Source organism: Falco cherrug, chromosome Z, assembly GCF_023634085.1.
Source record: "Falco cherrug isolate bFalChe1 chromosome Z, bFalChe1.pri, whole genome shotgun sequence".
NCBI lineage: Eukaryota > Metazoa > Chordata > Aves > Falconiformes > Falconidae > Falco > Falco cherrug.
Genome location: NC_073720.1, coordinates 11,275,328 through 11,299,713, shown reverse-complemented (window position 1 = coordinate 11,299,713; position 24,386 = coordinate 11,275,328). Strand labels below are relative to the sequence as shown.

Here is a 24,386-nt window from a genome sequence, read left to right as displayed (position 1 = left end):
TCAAGATTAACTTGGCACAGTACCAGCTGTCCCACAGGAATTACACGAAGTGATGTAAAGTGGCAGGAAGACTGGATGACAGATTTTAAGTGTAAAACCTTTTTGCTATTTTAGTATTTTTATCTTAATATTTTGCTACCAAACACTAAAGAAAAACAAAACCTCAAAGCTTACAAGCTCCCAAGCTAACCTGCAGTTAAATATGCCACACTCAGCATATGTACGAACAGGTTGAGCTGACAGCATGAAGATTCTGCACGTCACTTCGGCTCCAACCCTCAAGATTTTGCAGTGGATCATTTTCCCAATTTAAATCCCCCCTGTAAAGAGCAAAATTTAAAAAAAAAAATACTCTGGTTAACTAATTGAAATCTTCATGTGTCTTCACTGCTGTACTTACTAAGCACCATACAATCAGCTTTTTCCTCCAGAGAGGAAGGCAGATGGAGACCCATACAGAGGTCCTCCTGGAGTCAAGGTGTCTGGAGAACACCAATACTGTTGACAATTCAATTTGGACCTGCTGCTGAAAGACATATTCTTTTCCACATTCTTGATTGCTTTAAGACCTATACTAACTGCCTTTCATTTTTATGATTACCTGTTTCTAAAAAAAAAAAAATAATTTTTTAAGCTCCGCAATGCACAAACAGAATTGTCACACGTAACTTTCAGCCTAACAAATTTTCCCAAGTGCATCCAGCTTTGCGCAGGATGGTTTTCTGCCATGTCGAAAGGAATAGAAACACATTTTCTAACCTTGGTTTTGGTTTAGCTGTTTTAAGGCTAATGTGTTAACAGTTCATACCAAGACCTTTTTTGCTGCTCCGTTCACACCTTCCTTGAGGTCTAGTAACATTGGCTCTCCTAACATAGTCTTTCCAGCCCCCAAGTCTTCTGCAGTGAGGCCACATGTCATCCTGGCAGCACTCAATGGAGAACGCTGGACCAGGTGCTGAGCCCAAATATTTCATGCTGTCATGCTAAGCAGAGGACCGAACACTACAGTAGGTCTGTTTGCTCTGAATTAAAGCTTTGATCTAAGGTCCAGCCCAATGGACTCTGAGCATTTTTAGCACGCAAGGGCCAGCTCCAGAGCTCACAGAAGCTCTTGTCTGGTGCCTCTTTCAGGCATCATACAATGATGCCCATTTCCAAAGCATTAACTCACGGTTTCCACATGTGCGCTGACCCCAAGCCGCTGCAGTGCAGAATCCCCCCCAGCACATCCTCCAGCTCTACCTGACAGCCACTGGCGCTACCACCAGCATTTTTCTGCCAGTGAGCGTTTTCACCCTGGTGAATACCTTGTTTATGTTTTTGTTTCATTCTCGGGGCAGGGAAAGGAGAGAGTGGATTTTGATCTGCAGGAAGCATCATTTGCAAATACCAGTCTCTATAATCAGAGCTAATTAATATGCCATAGCAGAGGCTGCATCTGTGCTTCAGGTTTAAGCCACATCATCCAGCATCTCAGTTGAACTTCCATACCAAAGGCAATACCTGCCTATTTGTTTGTATTTGTAAGCTAAATCTGTAGTATAAACAAATTCCCTCTTAGCCTGATTATCAGCTTCTTAAAGAAAATAAGTTTTAATTTTACAGAATTTTCAGGCCATCGGTCCATAAAGATTAGGCTTTTTTTTTAATGTCTTTCTTATCTAACTATTCCCTCATGGAACAAGGTTGACCCAAGAAGTATTTGCTTAGGCTCTCTTTTTCCACCACTTACACAGTTTACCTTTCATTTGAGTGGCTAACTGGTGTTTAACACCAGAAAAACACTTTTATATCAATATTAAGATGTGAATCCTTAGAGAGACAGTACCTGAATTCAATGGCACCCAAGAAGAAGGGTTCTACAGCTGTGGCTTCACACATGCTGCTTGAGGGCAGCACACACGGATGCTCATTTCAAATATTTCCTAGCATATCAAACCCCAAGTACTAGGAGAAAAGAAGAAAAGACTACACGTGCTTGTGCAAGGATTTCCTCAGAAAGCTCATCATGCTTCCTTCCACATGCAACTTTCGAGGCATCAGGAGGGATTAATGATCATTTTAATTTAAAAAAGAAATCGGTTCAGGCCAGAGTTCACTCTCCTTTATCTGCCGCAGCACTTAACAGCAGCAGTTTGTCACAAAGAACACTTTTTCCTACTGCACTTGCAGGACTGCAGCCATTCCAAAGCAGGCAGCTCAGTGCAAATGCTACAAAGCTGTCATTTTTATATATTTATATAGTGTTTGTGGTATATGTATTTATGTATAAGTATATATAGATATGCAGAAATACTTAAGTAAAAAAAAAAAAAATCATTTATTTCAAATACCAGCAATATCTTTCCAGTTTGCCACAAGAGGGACAAAAGCTGTTTCCTCCCATGCTGGGAACAAGGCCAGAGCAGAACACGAGGACAGCAGCTCTGGCTCAGATGGAAGCCTCTCTGCCTTTCCCTACAGTGGGTGGAAGTGACTGGAAATCTCAGTTTCCACCAAAAAGCAAATCATTGCCCATTTAAAAGAATGCCAAGAAGCAGGTAAGAGAATCGCCCTCTGCACCTCTCCCACAGGCTTCGTTCCTCCATTCCCTGCCTTCTGCCATCCCAGACCCATGCTCTGACCTGGAGCTCTGGGTATCTGCTGGCCCCACAGGGCATCTGCACCTCCTGCTAGGGTCCTTCATTCCTCTGCTCCACCCAGGGTCATGCGTGTGCTCCTGTTCCCCTCCATGGCTCCAGAATAGGTACTCTGCACTCACTTGTCCCCTGTAAATATCTCCTATTCCTCTAATGTTGTTTGTGTGTTAGGGTCATGCTTCCTTGTGGCACAGACAGGCAAAGTGACCATGCAAGTGAATGCAGGTTCAGCGGGGGGGCAGGGAATCTAATCTGGATGCAAACCCTTCCTGCAGTCTTTTTCTCTTCCAGAATCACTCCAGGAGTCACATTAACACGTAACAAGAAAACAAGTCTTTAAAGAAAGCATATTTGCATCCTGGTATCCTGCCAGATCCCGCAAGCCCTCAATGACTACACAAGCTTTATTCTGACTGCTTTTTTAGCAGGCTTTTCTCTCCAGGAGAACTCCACGCTCGGCTCAGCACAGCTGTCTCTGCATGCGCAGACTGAAGCGCAGCATGCACGGGTACCATCATTTCTACATTCCCCAACTTCCCAAAAGGAAGCCAGGCTCAGGCTAAGCAGGAAGAAGACATAGCTGGCTTTACTTGGGGGTATTAGGGTTGTTTTGCTATTCCCATGAGGACAAAGTTAACATACTAATATTTTAGACAGGGGAAACAGGTGAACTGCCACAAACACTGCACAGCTTATTACCTTGTCACTGAGCAAACTTCTGAAACATCCTTGCATACATGAATATTCCTCTTGATAAACGGATTTGCCATGACAACAGGAGCAAAAGCACGGCATACCAGCACCGTAAGAAAAAAGAACATGAGAAATCCCATGAAGGGATAAAATGCAGTTATGAGACCTCTGCTCATCAGCTAGGAATCAGTCATACTTTACACTTACAGCACTCTGGGGAAGGTCAGGCTCTCACCAAAGCCGGGACAGCTGGCTGCAACCCCCTCTTGAGCAGCATCTTCACTTCTGTGAGCCACCGGATGGTTCAAAACCAGGCAGCACGGCGGTGCCCTCAGCACTGCCACGCACAGCGGTGAGCTGGCTGCAGCTGAGTGGAAGAACAGCAGGTAGAGCACAACCCCTATGTCCACTAAACCTCTGCTGAAATGATGTAGGTTTATCTTACAGAATGATAGAATCTTTTAGGTTGGAAAAGATCTTTAAGATATCAGATCCCACTGGTAACCTAACAATGCCAGTCCTTCAGTAAACCATGTCCCTACGCGCCACACCTATACATCTTTCAAATACCTCCAGGGATGGTGACCCAACCACTTCCCTGCACAGCCTGTTCCAATGCCTGACAAGCCTTTTAACTGGTTGTCTAGTTTTCACCACACTAAGGGAAATACTGAGACACCTTTACCCCACACCATCATGTGAGAAGGTGTTGGTACCCCAGGGTAGATGTGATGTTCAGAGTCACCAGCAAAGAGCTATAAAAACAGTTAACTATGATTAAAAAAAAATTCACGGCAGCCTCTCTGGCTATCAACTCATGCCACCACTAAGTGAAGTAATTTAAATTAGATTATATTTACAGTCCACACAAAGTGGTATTGCACTACCTGCCCTAGCAATTACATTAGGAAAAGCGACGAAATGACTGAGAAATGGTCTTTCTACATTACAAAGAACCATTTAAACATGAAGAATATCAATAACTAAAATGCAGGACATTCTGGGAAAAGAAAGGTTTTGGCATTAACAAGATAGAGAAATCATGGCTAAGGCTGCCATAGCAACATCGCCCCAGCACTCTGCATGCTGAAACATCGACTCCTCCTGGGAATATTACAGCATTTTTAAACACGTTAATTGCTGAAAGAATCCTAACAACAAGGCTTAACAGAGATATGAAGGGTTACTGCCAGCTTTGCTGATGTATGACTTCTGGAGGTGAGCATGCAATTTTCTAATTAACATAATTAGATTTAATTTGGGGTTGGATCATACCTAAACATGGCATTATTGCTTGCTTCTGAGAATGTGCCTCTTTTCAAACCTTCTCCCGATAATTAACACAAGCTCTTTTCAGTCCTGGCATGAATGATCAGAACAAGAAGGTACTAAACTGAGCAATCCTGGGCAAAGAGCAGCAGGACTGAAGAACACAACCTACTTTTGAAAAACCTGTTCACCTCAGGACATTTCAGCTAAAATTAAGGTGCAGAAGAGACACATGGCACTTCACAGGAGGTTAAAGAGGAAACACATCCATACCATTGAATAGATGGTAGCTACAAAAGGATGAAAGTGATTTTAAAAACAAAACAATGTGAACAAAGAAACTATTTCACAGTCCCTCAGTAATCCTTTCATGGTTCCTTTGCAGACGTGCCTCAACCTAGGTTCTGGCCCAGGAATTACTGTGTGGTTTCACAACCACATTCCCCACCCCTCCCACACACCCCTGGCTTTTAGAGCCTTCTGAAATTTTTAAGCACTTCCAATGATGTTTTCCTGGTTTCATCTGTACCCACAGGTCTGTTTCAATAAAGCTGAGCAAAAACTGTGTCAGAACACTTCAATGCAGACATCAACGACAGCCAGCCTTCCCACCTGTCACATTTTAGAAAAAACACACTTCAGATCTTTCCAAAGCAGTTTGATAGATGTGACAAAAGGTCAGGTTCAGCCAGTCACCCCCCCATGGTGAAAAACTGACCCAGTGAACACTGCATAGTGGCTGAATGAATTACACAGTTCTGCACCTCCCACATCACATTTACTTCTTACCTTTTACACCAGGTCGTTCAACTGAGGCAAAAAACACCTCTGAATAATATTTTGCTGTACCAGCAAGTTATCAGTGTAGCTATAAAGTGAAGGAACAGTAAAAATCTCTAAGTGTGAGGGCAAAACACCCACCCAAGTGTTGTGAGTGCATTCACCAGTGTAAAAAAATCTGTTGCAAAACAGCATGAAATTAAATTAATGTAATTAAAGAGTATCACTATGTAGTAGAGCAAGGAGATAGCACACGCTGCCTTAACTCGTTAATACCGCCTACAGACACAGGGGACACCACAAAAGTGGTGCTAAGTGTGTCTCAGCCTTCTGTAAAATGGGACTAACGTCGGTCATCCACCCAGCATCACTTCTGTGAGCACAGATGGAGAGGCACCGAGATGTTCAGGTCTTTTAAGTCCAGCTGTCTTGGGAGCCCTCAGAGAGCCTCAGCAGCAGCCAGCCCTGCCATTCTTCAAGAGGTGCTTATTCCCTCTGCAGCCACATCCTTTTATCACAGCTTTTTCTGCAAGCTAAAAGTAGCAGCGGCTGGCACAGCGATGCACCGGTTGCAATAACAAATGAGGTCTGTCATTACCTGGCTGCCAAGAAAAGGCGGCACCCAGAGACAGAAATAAGGGTTGTCCCCGAGTGCAGAGGGAGGCACAGGCTGAAAGCTGCTGACTGTGGAAGTGCAAGACTCATGCCTAGCTGGCAGCAAGCTAAGTCTAAGGCATCTACCTAGTTCTGAGACTCTCCTGTGCTCAGAAAAAGGCGAAAAGAATAATTGACTACCAAAAAAAAAAAAAAAACCAACCAACGAAAAAAACACCACATCAACAAACCAAAAAAAAAAAACCAAACCAAAAAAACCCAAATAACCCACACCTGCTTCTATCCTTCTTATATAAGTTACTTCACTCCTCAGTAGCAAATACAAAACCTGAGCAGCAGCAATCAGCAGTTTAAGAGCAAAGTAAGAAACAGTTAAGCTCAATAGCCCCCTTTTTACCACAGCATGGGGGGGGGATATGTGTGTGCGTGTGTGTACACAGCTGATCAATCATTAAATGGAAGACCCATGACAAACTAAAGGACAAGTTGTTCCTTAGAACAGATTTTTCCCAAATCAGGATCCTAAGGACCAAGTATTACATCGAACAGATGAGCCAGAAGCAAGAACCAACTTTTGTTTAAAGGGAACAGTACCAAGAACTGAAACACAGTACTGGAGAGCTGGCCTGCCTTGGGATCAGAACTGTAGAAATATCTGCTAGGCTTTAGGGAAAGGTTTCTGATTATTCAGCTACCTCTAACCAGAGAGCAGACAGCACTACCAGTACTTCTGATTTCCACGCATCATTATGAAAACACTGAAGGATGCTAAGAGCTCTGCTTAGGCTACCAGAAACAGAACATGCTGAACCTTTCCTCTACTTGTAATTCAATTTACAACCCAGTGTTGAAGAAAAACAGGGAACTCTTCAAGCACTGCATTTCTCACAAGAACCACCAGGAAACACTCATCCCTAAGAATTTTCTCAAAACTGATTACTCGCAGAGGAGGTCTGGGGCTGATTTTTCAGGTAATGCTGCCTCAGCTCACAGGGACACTCAGGCAGGGGAGGGACAGGTAGCACTCACCAAGACAAGGTGACGGGTTAGGAGATCTAACTTCTGTTGTCAGGGCAGTGCCAGCACAGCTGCGGTGCAGACTGGTGCTACATGATCTTGCTCACTGTTCCTGACCTGTCCTGCACTCCTTTAGAGCAGGCAGCTCAAGCAGTGTTCAGCCAGGCTGGGTGACGGCAGTGTAGGCAGCTGATGGAATAATTAGGGTTTTCCAGCTCATGCTGCTAAACTGCAGCGCACTTGGCAACAAAAATCCTTCTGGGCTAACCCTGCAGCTTTACTTCTATAAGCTTTCTCCTTTTCATCTTGAGGACAGAAGACCTTAGCATTCTGTATTTAGTCTTGATGTTTATCCCTCAAAGGCTTGCTCCATTAGCAAAAGAAAGCTGCCCATATAAAAGGAGTGAAAACTGAAAAGATATCTGAAAGTCACACCATCTGGTCTGATTCACGAGCTTGTACAGCACCCTCACCACTCCTGCACGCCAGTCATTTCATCTCATCTCATCAACTCACAAGCTTCCCAGTACAGGGAATCAGGCCAATAAATACTCTGGGTTAAAAGCATGCCTATTTTATGTGACACTTAAGGAAGAATCAAACCAGTAATTTAATTACCTCAAACTATTTGCTTTTCAAGTGTTTAAATTTAAATTATCCCCAAATCCCTTTCCCTTTAACTCTTCTTCACATAGTGATTTTGATGTCAAATTCCAGCCGAGATACAAAACCTTTTAACAGAGAAGTATGAGAAGTAAGCAGACAAAACCTCAATTATACTAGCAATAAGACATATACAATTAGTGTCTAACGGGTGAATACAAAGCCTAAGAAATAGAGCATACAAATGAACATACTAAGAGTAAATTGTTTTTAGAAAGCACATGTTTAAATCCAGTCAGCTTCCAATAGAGCTATTGTATTGCTGAAGTAAACACACACACACACAAGCCCACTGTAAAAATAAAGACCTATTCTCCTTGGTTGCTGTCTACTTGCAGTTTATACCCAGCAGTTCATTTATTCCAATCATTCACTTACCTTGCTCCTTCAAAATAAAAGGTTAAAATGTAAAGCAAATATATAGAATTAATAGAAAACTACAGAATACAATAGCTTGTTCTCATAGAAAAGACAAGTCCTGAAGAATTCCTAATCTTGTTAAAGGTACACCATATAATGAACTTTCACTATGGAGATTATCAACATATTGTTGGTGTCCCATCTCAGGTATCAAGGAAAGCAACGTTAAAGGCACTGAGAGTATCCTGCTCCACAGCAGCACTAGGATGAGAAATCACATAAAGTTGAAGGCATGTTTTGAAGGGGTAAAAAAAAAAAAAAATAATTAAAAAAAAAGGCAAAACAGCTACTAAAAATCCAAAAAGCAAAAAACAGCAGAAGCCGGTGAATGCAAGAGCCAAAAAAGCAGAAGTCCTGTCAGCTTCCAGGAGTATCCCTCAACAGACGTTATTCAGTTCACCAGCACAGTGCATCTCTTCCCTTTCACAGGCAGTACCAAGTACAGTTAAAACTTCATCCTTCTCTTCAGTTGTGACTCAACAGAAAATATTGTACTTCAGAGGCAGAGAGAAAGCTGTGCAGCTATTGCTACTTTACTCCTCCTCGTCAGCTGCTTACTGCCTAGCTCCTCACACACGCAGCCTCCCTGCCTCACTCACGCACCAACACTCCTCGCCTCAAAATGATTCTCCACTTTATTATCCATTCAGAAGAAAATACGAACTGATGGAGCCAATCTGACTAAAGACAAAACACACTGCTTTGGCATTGCAAGAGCAGGCAGTACAGTGCAGCTAGCTGATCTGTGCTGGAAAAGCACTGTGCCCGACTCCTGTCATCCTGCAGGGCTACGGAGCAGGGGGGCTGGGGAAAAAAGTCCAGGACTCAACATAATTAACCAGCTCCAAGAAGATTCTTTGCCCAACTCTGATATAGATGTTTATTTTTATATCTTCTGTTCACCCCCAGACTAACCCGCAAGATTCAACGATGCCCTCACTGAAATGAATCGTATCCAGTTTCCAAGGAAGACTAATACCAGTTCTGCTACAAGTGTGGGGGATTGAACACCCGTTGATCTCGCATTTCCCAAAAATAAAAGTCACATTGTTACATAAAAGAATGACTGCAGAAGTGCTGTGCACAGAATCAGATCCACTCACGTTGTACAGACACTTCTCTCCTGGGAGTGAGCAGCAGCAGGCACTCATCCTGCAAGAGGTGCCTGAATGAAAGGCACTATTTATTTGCCCTACAAGCTGCTCCAGGGGCATCCAACACACTGCGGATAATAAAATATTCCTGGCCAGCTGATCCACGTTCACATCCTCCTTTCCACAAATGCTCCCTTCATCCTGTCCCCTTCTTCATGCACCGAACACATGCACCCACCTCCCTCCCAAATGCTCTTTCTCTGTCTTCAACACCAAAGGCACTGAATGTGAGCTGTGCACATTCCCTGATCTTGTTCAAGACAACTCACTGCATATTTCAAAACAAAGTCTTTTCACATTGTGGGGTGGGATTTTGAAGAGGCCTATGACTTAGCTGTGGAAATGCCACTATCCTCCCATCTGCTCAAATACCTCCTACCTCCTCATGAGCCAGCCTTGCTGTGAATGATACTTCCCCTCCAATCTCTTACCTATACCAATATCAACTTTTATCCACCACTTCCTTCACAAGCCTCACTGTGCTCCCAGCCCTGCCCTTGCTGCATGGGATATTCTCTTAGCACCTTCTACCCCCTGGTCCCACAGCTCCATCCCAGCACCTCACTGAAGTGTCAGCTGACAACAACCAGGCTGATGTCCCCATCAGTTCATTTGTTTGATGGACGTAAGCACAAGTTTTGCATACAGGTAGGCTAATGCCATGCTTCACAATACTTTGTCTCAGCAGCACCACTGGTAACAGTACCCCAGCTGCTCTTTCCCTGTAGCACTGTCCCTTACATCCAGGCACAGATTTCGGATCCCATGTAAAGCTGGTGGTCGCTTATATCCTCCATCCCTCAGAAATCCCCTCCTTTTTTTTCCCCCGCTTTTTCCCTTTCAGTAGGGGCAGGGACCATAGGTCAGATTTTCAGAAGTGCTTTATCTTTAAATGATTTTAAGAGTCTGACCCCAAGTTTCTCATTATATGTTTGCACCCCACCAGAACAGGGCTCCTACCCAACTGAGGGCACTGAGTTCCACTGCAATGATTGCTACTAAACATGCCAATTACAGCATTTGAGCTCAGAGCCAAAGCTCTGTATCAAATTCATCCACATAAGAATGAAGACTGCCCAAGTTAGAAAATAAAAATGGCAATCCAGGATTTGCACAGCACTTGGTATCTTCAAAGCTCTGCATATGAGTATGACAAAAAAGATCTTGCCAGGGGTCTCTTTCACACCAACAGCTCTAAAAAAAATACTAATCATCTGTCAGACAACACCCTCTTAGTCGCATAAAATCTCTATAGCACCTGAAGATCCATTAGACAACCTCCCAAGGTTTTACAAACCTTACTTTTTCCAAAGATCCTACTACAAGTGGAGCCAATGTCATCTCGCTATCACTGCCTCTGTGCTTCACATCTCTTCCTTCCTTGGTCTTTGCCCAACCCTGCAGCCATCAACACCAGACATTAGCACATCCAAGTCCAAAAATGCACTCCAGCCAAACACGGTCCTCCAGCTGCAGCTCTTAAGACCCAAAGAGCCTGTGCAGTTTTCCAAGCACTGCCACCTAAAAACCCAATACTTCCACAGCTGCTCTATAGGAACAGGAACAGAAAAAAACATGGAAAAGGTAAGCAAGTCTCACTAGACAGAGACAGGAGACATCGCTAATGGAGGTCAGGAGCAATGAAGTGCTGGAAAATGTCATGGCCCTGACCACAGCTCACAAGGAGCTGGAGAGGAGCATGTGGTGGCTATGAAAAGACAAAAGCACAGGTCCCCTCAGAAGCAAGGAAGATTGCACCTTTCATTTAAAACCCTTACCTAACACACAGGACATTGTGACAGGCTCTGTTTTTCAGGGATATTTTGTTTACTGAAATAATGAAGGTAACTCAGTATTGGGAAAAATAGGCACAACTTCCACCTAAAAAAAGCCTACGAGAAAAAGTGCACTTTACCTTACGGTTCACTGAGTTATTTGCCTTCTACTAGAGAAATAAACTTCCACTTAAAAATTTAAATACTTCTTACTGTGATTTTTTTAATTCACCAACAGATTTTAATTTTAGGTTGAGCCAGCAGGGAATTATTAAAACTGATAAAGTCAGGCTCAGCTATATAGGCCAAATGCTTTGATGTCTGTGAGGTATACATTACCCTTTCTTCTTTTTTAATCCTCATTATCTATTTCATTCCAACTTCCTGTAAAGTACTGAATTACTGATAAAATTGTAAAAGTAAGCAATTCCTTCACGAGCACGAGTGGATTAACCAAAGGAAAATGAGTACGCTTCGAGCACAGGTCCTGCTCCTCCCTCTCCCACACTCACTCCCCTTCTCCCTGCAGGAAGACGAGCAAGAACACTTCTAGTGTCACTGCTCTTAGGGAAGCATAAAATTGGGTGGCTAAGTAAATTATAGAATAAGGATGTTACACATAGAGATGAAACAAAGAGACAAGAAGGGGAAAAATTCAAGAAAGAAGAGGGAAAAGTCAATGGAGAGAGCTTGTCTGGAACAGCAGGGATAAATTCTGTCCAACTCACACTCAGGTATAATTCATCTCACAAATGGCCTCAGAGATCTCTGACCCAAGAGCTCTCTAAAACAATTTTTTTGTTTCACTGGAAGAAAAATAAACATCATTTGTCCCAAATGAAACTGCCTTCTGCATCTCCCTAAAGACAGTTCTCAGTAGAGTAGTTTGTGTTCAGTGCTGCATTAGACCATAGAAGTTCAAATACACGATACAAAGTTTATCAATTGATTCAGCAGTGAAAACATGCTATTCATTATCTTCTTCAAAGCCACAAGAAGATCAAATCCATTAGCAGTTTAAAGACAAAGTGTTAATGAAAAAGCAGTGAACTCCTGCTGTTTGACAGCTGTCCTCAATGAATGCCACACTTTGAGGCATTTGTGCATCACCACAAGCTAAGCAGTGCTGCTGAGACAGAAGCCTGGAAGACAGGAGACTGTATATTCCAAGGCATTTAAAACTACCCTGTCAATGCCATTTCTGTAATGACAATAGCTCCGGAACACACTTAGAAAATATATGCTTAAGATGTTGCTTTCAGATGAAAGAACAAGTTGGGTTTTTTTAAGAAAGTGTCAATCAAATCACTATTCTTGTTTTCCCCTTAGGAAAGGGTAAGGCAAGGTGCAAGGGCAACCTACAAGCTCAGAAGGGAACAAAGGCACAGGTACCTCCTACAGCCCCTTGAGCACCTTGGAAACTGATAATGGCCAGACATTAGCCTCAAAACACTTGAAAAAAAAGGAAGGAAATAATCTTCCCCAAAGCCCCAAATGTTCTCCCTCCTGAAAAAGGTTTTTTTCCTCCAATAAAAGAAAAAGTTGAATTATTTGGTTTATAGGAAGGCAAGAAGAATAGCACTGGCACATTGAAAAAACTGCTGAAGACCAGAGGTATTGTGACTGTTTGCCTTCCAAAGACAGGCAACAGACGTCTATTTGTTGTGAGTAGGTGAGACCAAATCGTTGGCTGACTTGTCTTGGTAGGAAAGATGTTTACACTCCACGTGTTAAAATCATTTGACTATAAGGATGCCTGCTGAACCCTGAGACATAAACATTTCTGAACTAATAGAAGGAAAGACTTTCACACAGCTTGGGAATATAGGATATTTCCAAGGCCAAGAATGTAGTAAGATTCAAGGAGTGGGATTTTTATGTTAATGAAAAACTGAATTAATGTAGCACTAACGTTTTTGCAGAGCTATGAATCTTTACACTCCACAGTTTAGGCCAATCGTTATCAGGCAAGGATGCACCAGAGCTGCCCGCAGTGAGTCCTCCCATCTCCTTCTCCCCGATGCTGCTGCTGCCACACCAGTCAAATACCCCTCCAGGGGCTAGAACACATCTAGTCTGATATGGGAATTCTTAAGGTGCAAAATCCTTAAGGGAGTGTTGGTCAGGTCAGTTAGAAAAGCTCAGATTTAAATCATCCTCCATTTGACTTGTGTATAGTCATCAGTGTCACTCACAGTGACAAAGCCTTCCCTAAGAGATGTGAGGCAGCCCTTTAAACACACAGGGTGAATCTGCCTGCCCCTTTCTTGTTTCCATAAGGATGTTGGGATGTTCGCGCTCTTGACTTTTGGATTACAAACCCAAACACTATCAGCCTCAGTGCTTCACAGAAAAGGCTATTTTATTCCTCACCCAGTAAGTTCCAGGCACTTCAGGGCACAAACAAGCCTTACGTCCCAGAGAGCACACGGCTTTCAGAAGCTGCTGCCGGGACAGTGCCAACCCCACTCGTCGCAGCCCCCCAAAATCAGAACCAGACTTCAGAAGCAGAGCTGCCTCACGTGACAGGCTCTGGGGTAGCATGTTGTCTCCATGTGCCCCAGCAACGACAGACACAAAACCTTTCCTTAACGTGCTCCTGAAAACAACTGAATGCCCCCCGAACTCTTGTCCTGGGTTTTAGCTGCCCAGCTGAAAGCACGGAAGCCCTTCTCTAGCTGGACTGTCATTCCCCATTTTCAATCAAGAAGCACAAGTAGAAGATGGACTCTTAGCAAATCTATGCTGCCATCTGCAACTCAGGCGACTCCAAAATTTTGCCATCTGGGTGCCGCCGTTCCAGAAACAACTATTATACTGGCTTTTAAACCAGAGTCAGTTTGAATACCTTAGGTCAACAGGCAGTGAGAAAGCAGAGAACATTTACAGCAGAGAAAACTCTCCCTCTGCTGCTTCCTCCTTCAAATTACATCTCTTTCTCTCCCTCCTAAAGGCATCCAAAACATAAGGACTGGATACTTCATGAAATTGAAAAATTCTAATCAATGTCTTAATTGCACATCTAATTAAATAATCAGGATCACTAAAATGCAAAGGCATCTGAGCGCAGACATGTGCTGGGGGTGGAAAAACCTGAAATTACTCTCAGAGCTGTAATTGCTTTTTTGATCAAGAAACCTCAAAAGAAGAAGTTGCACATGCTGTGAAATGTAGACCTCAGGTAGATATAACAGCCTTCAAACATGAACTAGCTGAGGCAAGCACAAGGGAAGTAAACTATTCAGCATCTCTATTGCAAATACAGATAAATAAATAACAGGCTTAACTTGCAGCAATGGAAAGCTAAGTTAGACATCTGGAAAAGCTTTTAATCATAAGTGAGCATGGACTTCCTAGGGAGGCTGCAAGATCTCTTATCGCATAAGGTTTTAACAAGAGGGAGTACAGGCATTTTTCAGGGATGCTTTTCAGGAAGACGGACAGTCCAGTTAACCTCTTCACATATTGCCTGGGTCTCAGTTTTATTGCTCCTTACCTGTATCGTTCCAGAACCTTTCTGAGGTAGGAAACTACATGGTAACACACATACTGCTACCAGGCATTAATGTGAATTACTCCCCACAGATGGTCTGCACGACAACCCAGCTGCCCAGCACACAGCGGCTTAGCTCATGCGCTGCAGAGCATGTTTTCCTATTTCAGCTTGACAGTGAGAACACCGAAATGGTCTCTGACAAAACTGTTTGTGTATTCTGCAAAAGGTAGGTCCGACACATAAGGATTTGGCTACAGGAGTTCAGTGCCCTGAGCCCACAGGGTAGGACCCAGTATGAACTTAAAGAGGATTCTTTCTCTGGTTGGAGGTAAAACCCTTTCTCTGTAAGAAGAGAGGGTGTTCTACTGCTCATTGTACAAGAAACTATGTAATATTGTTCAAAGCACAATTATGCACAAAGATTATGTGCATTATTTATTGTATCACAACCAGGCCCTACCACTACGTGCAGTTGCATCACTGTTACGTGCAGTGGGGGCTAAGGAGTGTTCTCTCGTTTACCAACATATTACTCAAGTAATTCCACCATTAATTGGTGTTTTCATAGCACACCTGTGAAGTGAAAAAATACCCATTACAATTGAAGAATGAGGGCAGAGTCAGGTCAAGACTTTCTTCTCTGTTTGGACAGTCATCTCAAGATAACAAAACCCTGATTTTTCAGGGTACTTGTCTGGAGCATATCAGACACTATGAAGTCTGGCTTCCAGCTACTCCTCTTACTGTTCTGATGGCTTATTTCCGGAATCTTAAATCAAATAACAAGGAATCAATTCATGGATCAGAGGGAGAGGCAATGGAAAAAAAACCTTTTCAAAAGCCAGCATGGCCTCTCCAGCATCACTTAACGTGGCAGAGAACAGCAACTAATTACCTTATGGAGCAATGCCCTGCTACCTGGGCTGACAGATTGCGTCCTCTACCAGCACTTCCTTCCTCATTTGCCACAGATGCACCAATTTTCAAAACGCAGGGAAATAATCTTTTTTACTACCCTACCTTTGTCTTGATGACTCCTGGCTTAATATGCTTTTCTCTGTAGGTAGGAATAATTTCATGTACTTATATTTCCTGCACAGAGTAGCTGCTGATTAATGAACCAAAATACCCCATAAATACCTGTTATAAACTACATACAACCTCTCTCAGTCTCTGAGGACACTGATAGTGTAGGCACTGAACAGAAAAAAAGTGGCACTGCCAGACCATAGCTCTGACAAAGCTGACCCCAGTGATCACACCTATATTGATAAGCCCAGACACAGCTTTCACGCCTCCAGTAAAGGCACTTGACAAGCTCTACAAAATGGGCATGAATTAACAGGGTCTAGAAACCCAGGCAGTCTGCTGCCCTGATTACAAGGGACAAGGGAGGAAATTTAAGGCAAAAAAATAATATGGCTGGATTTAGAAAGCCTCTGCAACGGGATGAAAACTGCACTACAAAGCAGGCTTTGATTACATTGGTGACCCAAGTCAACTGACTGAGAAGCCGGTTAGCCCCTTCAGCAAGTCTGTGATGGGAGGGACAAGCACAGTTTGACCAACACACACAAATACTGAGCAGGGATGGTGGGGGGTCATTCCAGTAGCTGCTGCCTCTGCTCTGTGCTCTCAGGTCTTGGAAGCCACTCCACCTTCACCAGAACTGGAGCAAGGCAGATGTAAAGACAGGATGAAAAAGGGATGATTCTAGCAGCTGTACAGACTTCTACATTAACTAGCAATTGCTACTGCAAGCTAAAAATAGAGCAACTTAATTAGGATGAGTGACACGTATCCATGTCACAAAATACGAAGGAGAGTGGTACTTGCTTAAAATTAGGTTCCTTAAATTAGGCATAACAAAATTCAGAGTGACTACACCAGCCAATCTATAGGTATTTGTGTAGACAAAACTGGATGCTTCAAGTACCTGTTATATGAGATACCATAAAAACACTTGCATGCTGCACTAGCACGATTCACTGAATAAAAATAGAAAAATTTAAATAAATAGCAATAGAATTTAGCACTCTCAGTTTCTCAATAACAGTTTCTAAAAAATGTGTGTGTTATCTTAAAATACAAGGTGAATATTGACTCATTAACAAAAATAAGAAACAGATGGAAACACAGTTAAAATAAACTGATCTTTTACATAAAGATATCTCTATTTGTATTTTGTATATTCTTGTATGCCACAACCTAAAGTATTGACCATAGTGAGGGTAAATAGATAAATCAGTTGAAGGCTAAATCTAAACTCCCTTCTAGCTGGAGAGCTCTATTATCTCCTTTTTAGTACATATCACCGGTTTTGTCTTGATAGTCTGTTGCTTTTCAAGCTCTCCTGGAAAATAATTTTCCAGTGTTAGCTTTTTAAAACTTCTAATTAATATAGGTTCAATTGAAATTTACTGTCTAAATAAGCAACTGAAATCCCATGGGGAATTTTCATAATCTCATTTAAGAACAAACCTGTTCACTAACTACACCATATTTTCTGAAACTGTTACCACTTGAAGATTTGTCAGAAAACAAAATTATACCTATGACATGTTCGTTAGGCATGAGTCACTAATAACTACCATTCTTCAAGAGAACCCTCACACAGTCTAGCATCCTTAATATCTACTGCCTAACTGCATAGAAAAGCCACCATCCAAGAGGGGCTGCAATATGATTTTCACAATTTCACTTCAGTGACAGCACTAAGTAGCAAATACCTCTCCTACACACCTTTGGTCATGCTCTGAAACCCACAGGGTCCTGCAAGGCAGCACAGCTTAGCAGCAAAGGCAGGCGGGTGGGCAGTGTGAGCACAGCACGGCCATGCTATGAAAAATAGTTACAGAGGCTATGGTCCCACGGACATTTCTCACAGCCTACTTAGAGGCTTCCTGCATGATGAAGTCCATTCTTTGCTCCCACAGGCGACTGTCACATAATAGCTTTCATAAACAGACCCATTTTTAGATTAATTAGAAACAGAAAGGGCAAAGAAACCCATTTGGAAGCTGTTCACTAACGATTTGAAAAATTGCTTTCTGATTTCTAGCCTGAGTTTGTTCATAACCAGCTTATACCCTTCTGTTCTTGCACTAACATTAACCTTTAGCTTAAATAGCTGTAAACTTGCCAATATTTACTCCCATGCTCTATTAGTACATGGCAGCAACATCCACTCTCAGTTTCCAGTCTGCTGAACTGAGCCATACATCTCACACATCCTCAGCACCTCCCCTCCCAGGACTACCCCAGTGTCCTCTCTCCCACTTCTAGAACCTATTCTTTGATTTTTGCAATAGTTCCCACCTTCTCCAAATCATTTGCTGGTTTCCCACATGGCGTATTAGAAAAATTATGGAAAAACAGGCAGATGAGACCTACTGCCCACCTGGTCTGTCACAGTGTAGCAGAAAGCAGCATGAAATTAGTGTTTTTACTATTTCCCATTTGACAGGCAGTAACACTTTCTTTCCCGCAGCAACACTTCCTTTCCCAATTATTTCCACAGCCGTGCCAGCGAGGGCTGACTAAATGAGTCCATAGTTACCCAGAACAGCCCTTCCTTCCCTCTTCCTGATCCAACGTGTAAGCGTGGCTTAAACAGGATCCTTCTGGTTTTAGCAGGATACTCCCGTTGGCCAGAGGGTAGCACCGATGCTCACCCAGTACATCACCCTGTAAGCCTGAAGGCACAAGCTACTCTGTACAGCAAGGGACTTGCCGCCTATGGTGTCCCAGTAAATCAGCACTCAAACTTAGCCAGCCCTGCCAGCATCTGGTACCTGCACACTTGAGCTATGGTTGAAAAGCTCAAGCTGCATTTGGGAGTTCACTCCAGCTTTATGCCTAAATCATCTTCAGTTTTATAGCACACAAAGGATGAGAAGCTGTCAATGCACTTGGGAAATTCCCCCTGCAAACAGGTATCTGATACCCTGATGTTCTCAAGTGCCTTTCAGCAGAGGATGCACATTTACAAACCCAGCTCACAGACTGCCAGGAAAGGCTGCAGACATTTCCTTACAGATTCAAAAGCCAAGGAATGGAAGAACTGGTTCTACCTTTTCCACATACAGGTTTCAAATGGAACCGATGAGGAAGCACCAAAAAGCCCTTTCGAAAGTGCCAGTGTTTAACCATCACAGCAATGGAAATGAAGCCACACCCTGACCCAGGTCAGGCTCACCTGATCAGTCCTCCACAACGTCACAAAATTGTTCAGACCCTAAACTTGAACTGACAGTAGACAACTTGTTGGTGGCCATGATATGCCCTAAAAATCATGTCTGGGTGCCAAGAAAGGAGTCTGAATGCAAAGAAAGTTCTTGTATGACCTGGCAAAAACTACATCCTAATAGGCTGCATTCATTTGCTGTACCACAAGACCTTCAGATGGCTTGAAGTCAATAAATCACTGACATTAAAATGTGCAGAAAATCAAAATGCGGCTCTATTTTACATTCTACGTAGCACCATCCAGAACTGGAGTTCTGCTCTCTTCAGGCATTACATTAAGCATTATTAACAGCATTTTGACTTCCAAATGCTGCTTTTAGGTGGGGGTGGGGAGAGGGAAGAAATCATCTTACTTAAATCCAGATGCACAGTACTAGAAGATTCCAATTACAACAACCCTTACACAATTCCAAAAATTAGCTCAGAAGCATGCAAAGCAACCCTGCCCTACATCTAAACAAGTTGTGTAACCATGCAGCTTGGAAAACAAGAAACAAGTGAAAGAAAAACAAAAACAACACTAAAAGACAAAACTGTCATGTACCAAACCCCTTTTTCTGACCTACTGCCTTTTTTCTATGAAGTTATAATGTTATTCAAAGCATTTGTTAACACTGCATGAATAGTTAACGCTTCATTTATGGTGCTTTCAGCCAGTGCTGGTTACCTTATCTTTTCCCCAAGTCTTGTGCTTTGTAAGCCGTAAGACCACTGCTATCTCTCTGGTGCAGCATTTCTTGTACATACTGCTTCATTAATACACAACTCTGGGAAATATCCCCTCCTCCCACACAAAGTCTTAAAAATAAGAGTGTGAAGTCTGGCTCTCCCAACAGCCAATGCTATTTTTAAGGGCTGCGTATGTGGCAGGTAGGAGTCCCCCCACCCACCTCTCCCATTGCACCCCTATTCTGAGCAGGAGGAACTAACTTACTCAATGCCAGATGAAGCTCTCTCAGTTTCTACTGATGAGCACCATGCCCTGAGTGCCATGTTGAGGTGGTCAGGACACCACAGGTTTCCGTGTCCCACTCCACATCAGACACAAGCCTCTACTGACTGAGCACAGTGCTGTAATTCTTTCTGCCACTACATCCCCAATGCAAGGTGCAAAGAGGGGAGTTCTGCATAAGGTGGCAATGGTTGCCTCACCTCTAACATTTTTAGTGTTATTCTGTTTCAGTATATACTATTTAGAGGACTTGGTCCACTCTCCAAACAGATCCGTGTTCCATTTTTTCCTGAAAGCTGCTGACAACTGCTGCAGCAAGTCCTGGGAAAAGACAAGCACTCGCTCGACAAAGCATTTGGAAGAGTCTTGGTACAAATGTGAAAGGAGGCTGGGCAGCATCAGACAGGGAAAAAGAGCTTACTGTAGTAGTTCATCCTGGTTCAGAGGTGCTCTGCACACCTGAACACATGGACAGTTCCTTCAGCCTGCAACACACACATCACTTCTGGAGGTAACAAACACAGGAACTGCTGTGACTGTATTGCCTAAGAGAAACGATGCCAAAGACAAAAAGGCAGCAGTTCTGGGCATGCAGTCTAATTGGGAACGGAGGAGCTCTGCAAGACATAGGTCATCTATGCACACCGTCAGCCCGCTGCTGCCACCCACACCATGCTCTCTGGTCAGCAGAGGTACTCCTTCCATGGAGAGGAAGGAAGGTGACTAAGACACCTCTTCCTTCAGAGAACACCAACTTGTCAGAATCAGTATCTATGTTATAGGACCACAATAAATTTGAATGGGAATAATTCTCTGGTCTAAGATGTCCAAACAGGGGGAGGGAGCACAGGGAAGTCATTCCCTAAAAGAGTGTTCCTGCTCAGCAGTCAACACACTTTTCAAAATCATGGGAAACCTAGGTTAAAATCTCAGTATTACCCAGTTTAGATCAGGAATTAGAGTCCTATTCACCCTTTATTCCAGATATATTCCAGCTTAAAGTGCTGGCTCTTCCACAGAGCAGTCTCCCATCTGTCATATCCCAGTCAACATCAAAAAGTTAAAACCAGAAAGTCTAACCCCCCGCTCACCACAAAAGACTCCACACTTTGCAAAAGCAGCAGCCACTTTTCATCCAGCTTCACTCTAGAAGTCAAACACTTACACATCAAGTGTTTCAAATTAAAAAAAAAAAAAAAAAAAAAGGAGAGATATAATAGCAGGCTATTCATATGCATCCCAGTACTGTCATTATAACCTTACAAGCCAAAGAAGTTCAGCCAGGCTGGATTACTTGAACTTAACGTGCAGTGCTGGCACAAAGCAAGAGATGCACCTGACAGTGAAGCATCACATGATTGTAAACTACATCCCAGATGTCGCACAAACACCTTCAGTTTATTTTTAAGAAAAAGCAATGAAATAAACCTCAAAAGAAAATTACAATTGGATTCCCATTCAAAACTTTCATAAGAATTTTGAATTATAGATGTGCAGAATCTAATACTATGGTAGATCAGGAAAGAAACAACGTCAGGATTCTTTGCTTTCCTGTGGAAGCTACACCTGATCTTGCAAGCCTGCAGGAGGCTTGCAGTGACTATAATATAATATTATATAATTGCAGTGAATATAATATAATTATAGGAAAGTTAGCTACTCACTCTGCAAATCCTGTTATGACTAAGAAAATTCCCCAAGTTTGTTTGGGTTGTTTCTAACGAGCAACGGGAAGGTATGGAGGAACTCTGTTGTCACTGAAGGGGACTGATGTCCCTTGTACTGGGGAATACAGACCACCAACACCAAAACTGGTTTTTAGCAGAGGTGAATTGAAGTTGCGTGTCAGTACACTTGCAGAAAATCCTGTTAGCAACTGAACAGGCTGCTAACTGCTCTGGTCATTATGAAAAGCATCTCTGACCATCATGTTGCTCCACAAGAGAGCATTTATCTTAATTTTAGCATAACTACTTTGAAAAGGGCAAGCCTGCTGATTTTTCCCACTGGAGATAAGGTTATCAAAAAGCTACTCAAAAATCACAACAGCAGTGAATGAAGGCACTATTTTCTTGTGTATACATAGAAATAATTATCTCTTTGCTGTAACGTAACTGTTAACATTCATTGTAAAGCAGGTTAAACAATGATAGTAGGTCTTGGAGAATCTCAGTAAGGCTAAATAAGCATGCATTTTATTCCAAACAGATGTGAATATGCAGGTATCATATTTAAGACACTCAGAGATGAAGGGAGCTTCTCCTCCTCTGATTACCGCATGTCAGCTGAACCTTTCCTCTCAGAGAGGCAACCAGAAGAGACCACAAACACAGGTTGTTCAAGCACTGGGGAACTACCCTGCACTAAAATCTGCCTCAGGAAAGCCGTGAAGGGCTTTGAGCAGTCCCACAAGGCTTGACAGCCTGCCAACGCAGATGCAACACAGGGAAGTAAGATTATGGCATGAGGAGATAGAGAACACCTCCACTGCTTTTGTATTTAAATGTTTGGTAAGTAATTACTGTTGTGCAATCTGTAAGAGATCTGAAAGCCACACGCCTTTTATATATAAGGTATGAAGAAATCATTTTGCTGCCACTGTGAGCAAAGCCACCTCACAACAGACAGTCTGCACTGCAGCTGGCAAGAACCCTCCAATCACACTTTACCTACACATACATGACGTTGCAGGAACACCTCGGGTGTAGGAACAGCAATTTCATGAGCACCAGGGTGTTCTACAGATTCTCACCAACACAGATCCCTGGGACATTTAATCAGCAATGCTGGTATTTTGGTGGAGGTTAAATACAACAGGTAGAGAAGATGTTTAACTGGTTATGTAGTTTTTCTGTATGAAGAGAAGTTTCTAGCAACTCTTAGAGTCACAGTGCTTCAGTTTGCTTCTTTGCCACTGTGTGGGAGGCTATGAAAATGCACAGCTTACTCATCTTCACGGGACCGAAAAGCTTTGTTGCCTAGGTGTCTTTTTAAGGGAAATAAAATGTTGAAACTATTGCATGGACTGCACTGCTCATGAGAGGCAGAAGGGGACAGTTTCTCACCTTTTGGTGACGGGCTCAAAGCAGGCATGTCCTCCGCTAGCCATCTGGGCTGGAGTATAGGACATGGTTTTACTGATCAGAGGGCCTGGATTCACATCAACTAGCAACTGAAACTGGCACCAGCTAGTGCCTTGCTGGTCTCCTCTATAACAATGGAAAACTGGAAAGGGCTCTTCAGGGCACCCCACAGCTACATAAGAAGAGAACTGTGGTGGTTTGCACCAATATTTTTCTTAAAATAAAAACAGGGCTTCACACTCCAAAATCACCAACGCTACACCCTCCCTGGGCCAGGGCTTTTAAATGTGAGACCCTGATGGTTCTGTTTGCAGATGCTTGATCAGAAGTGCCGACTGCTACAGGACATGGAAAAATAAGACTGAGGATAGGACTGGGTATCTGTAAGACTAGAGAACAGTCATTTAGTACCCCCACTGCAGATGCTTACCATATTCCAGAAAAATAAGGTAATGAACTACACCTGCCATCTCAGTATGTGATCTAGTCATGTAGCAGTCAAAAAGAACATGACTACTGACATTTAACAGGGACCGACAAACATTAAAATCAAAATAACTCAATATCTAGAAGAAGAAAAACCAAAGAGGCAACATTGCTCCAATGATTTTGTTTTTGAAATGAAAACAAGTAAATTGAGGTATTTAATCTCCTGATATAAACAAGGAAAATTATGCCTAAGACCTTTTTCCCCTGTAAATGAATTCAATATAAATTGACCCCACTCCCTCTTGTAATACTTAAATATACTTGAAAGAATTGGTAAAAGATGCAATATGATGACTTGACCGAATTTTTGCTCTTCTCCAGTCTGCCAATTCTTCTATGTTACAAAATCTCAGGTACACATCTGTGTGATTTTAAAAGTCAGCTGTGTCCCTAGCTGGAGGCTATTTCAGTTAAAGAGGGCTGCAAGGTGCCACTGAGGGACTGCAGCAGACAAGCTATCAATTAATCCCTCTTTGTAGACAAAGTTCTAAGTGTGAAGGTGAGAATTATTGAATCATTCCTCTAAGGGTCAACACCCCCAGGGTTGATTCTGCCACAATTAAGTTTTCTCCTCACAAACACAGAAAGAGAACAAATAAAATGGCAGAAATGAAGAAAAAACCACGCAAGCCATGCTTAAGCTTCTTTAACATGCACAGTTACAAATTTCTGTGACATTTTATAACTGTCCAGTCTTTATTAAAATACATTGCTTTGACTCATGGTGCTGTAGGATGCAGGTACATTACTGATATGAGTATTAATCTCTTTCCAGGTAGGAGGCTGAATTGCTCAGGGGATATATAATCAATATCACATATGGGAATTTCTTGGGTGTCTTTTTTCTTTTCTATCATTTAAATTTCAGCCAGATCATTAACAATTAAGAATCATAAGAACCATTTCAGCAGCCTATGTGAGAGGAATCCAGCAGTTCGGATCCATGAGCTGAAGCTCCATGTGTATTAATGAAATTATATTGCATGTTGAGGAAGGGAAACTTGGAAAAGAGCTGGAGGCATTGCTTTGAACATTAAGGACACAAGCAGCTGGTCCAAGCACTGGAACAAGAGAGAAAGATAGTCCTCTTGAG

At 42.6% G+C, this 24,386-nt stretch overlaps 1 protein-coding gene across 12 annotated transcripts in view; it reads right to left on the bottom strand.

The window, feature by feature from the left end:
• Positions 1-24,386, bottom strand: part of UNC13B (unc-13 homolog B) — a 214,306-nt gene that overhangs the window by 103,117 nt on the left and 86,803 nt on the right. The window lies entirely within an intron of this gene.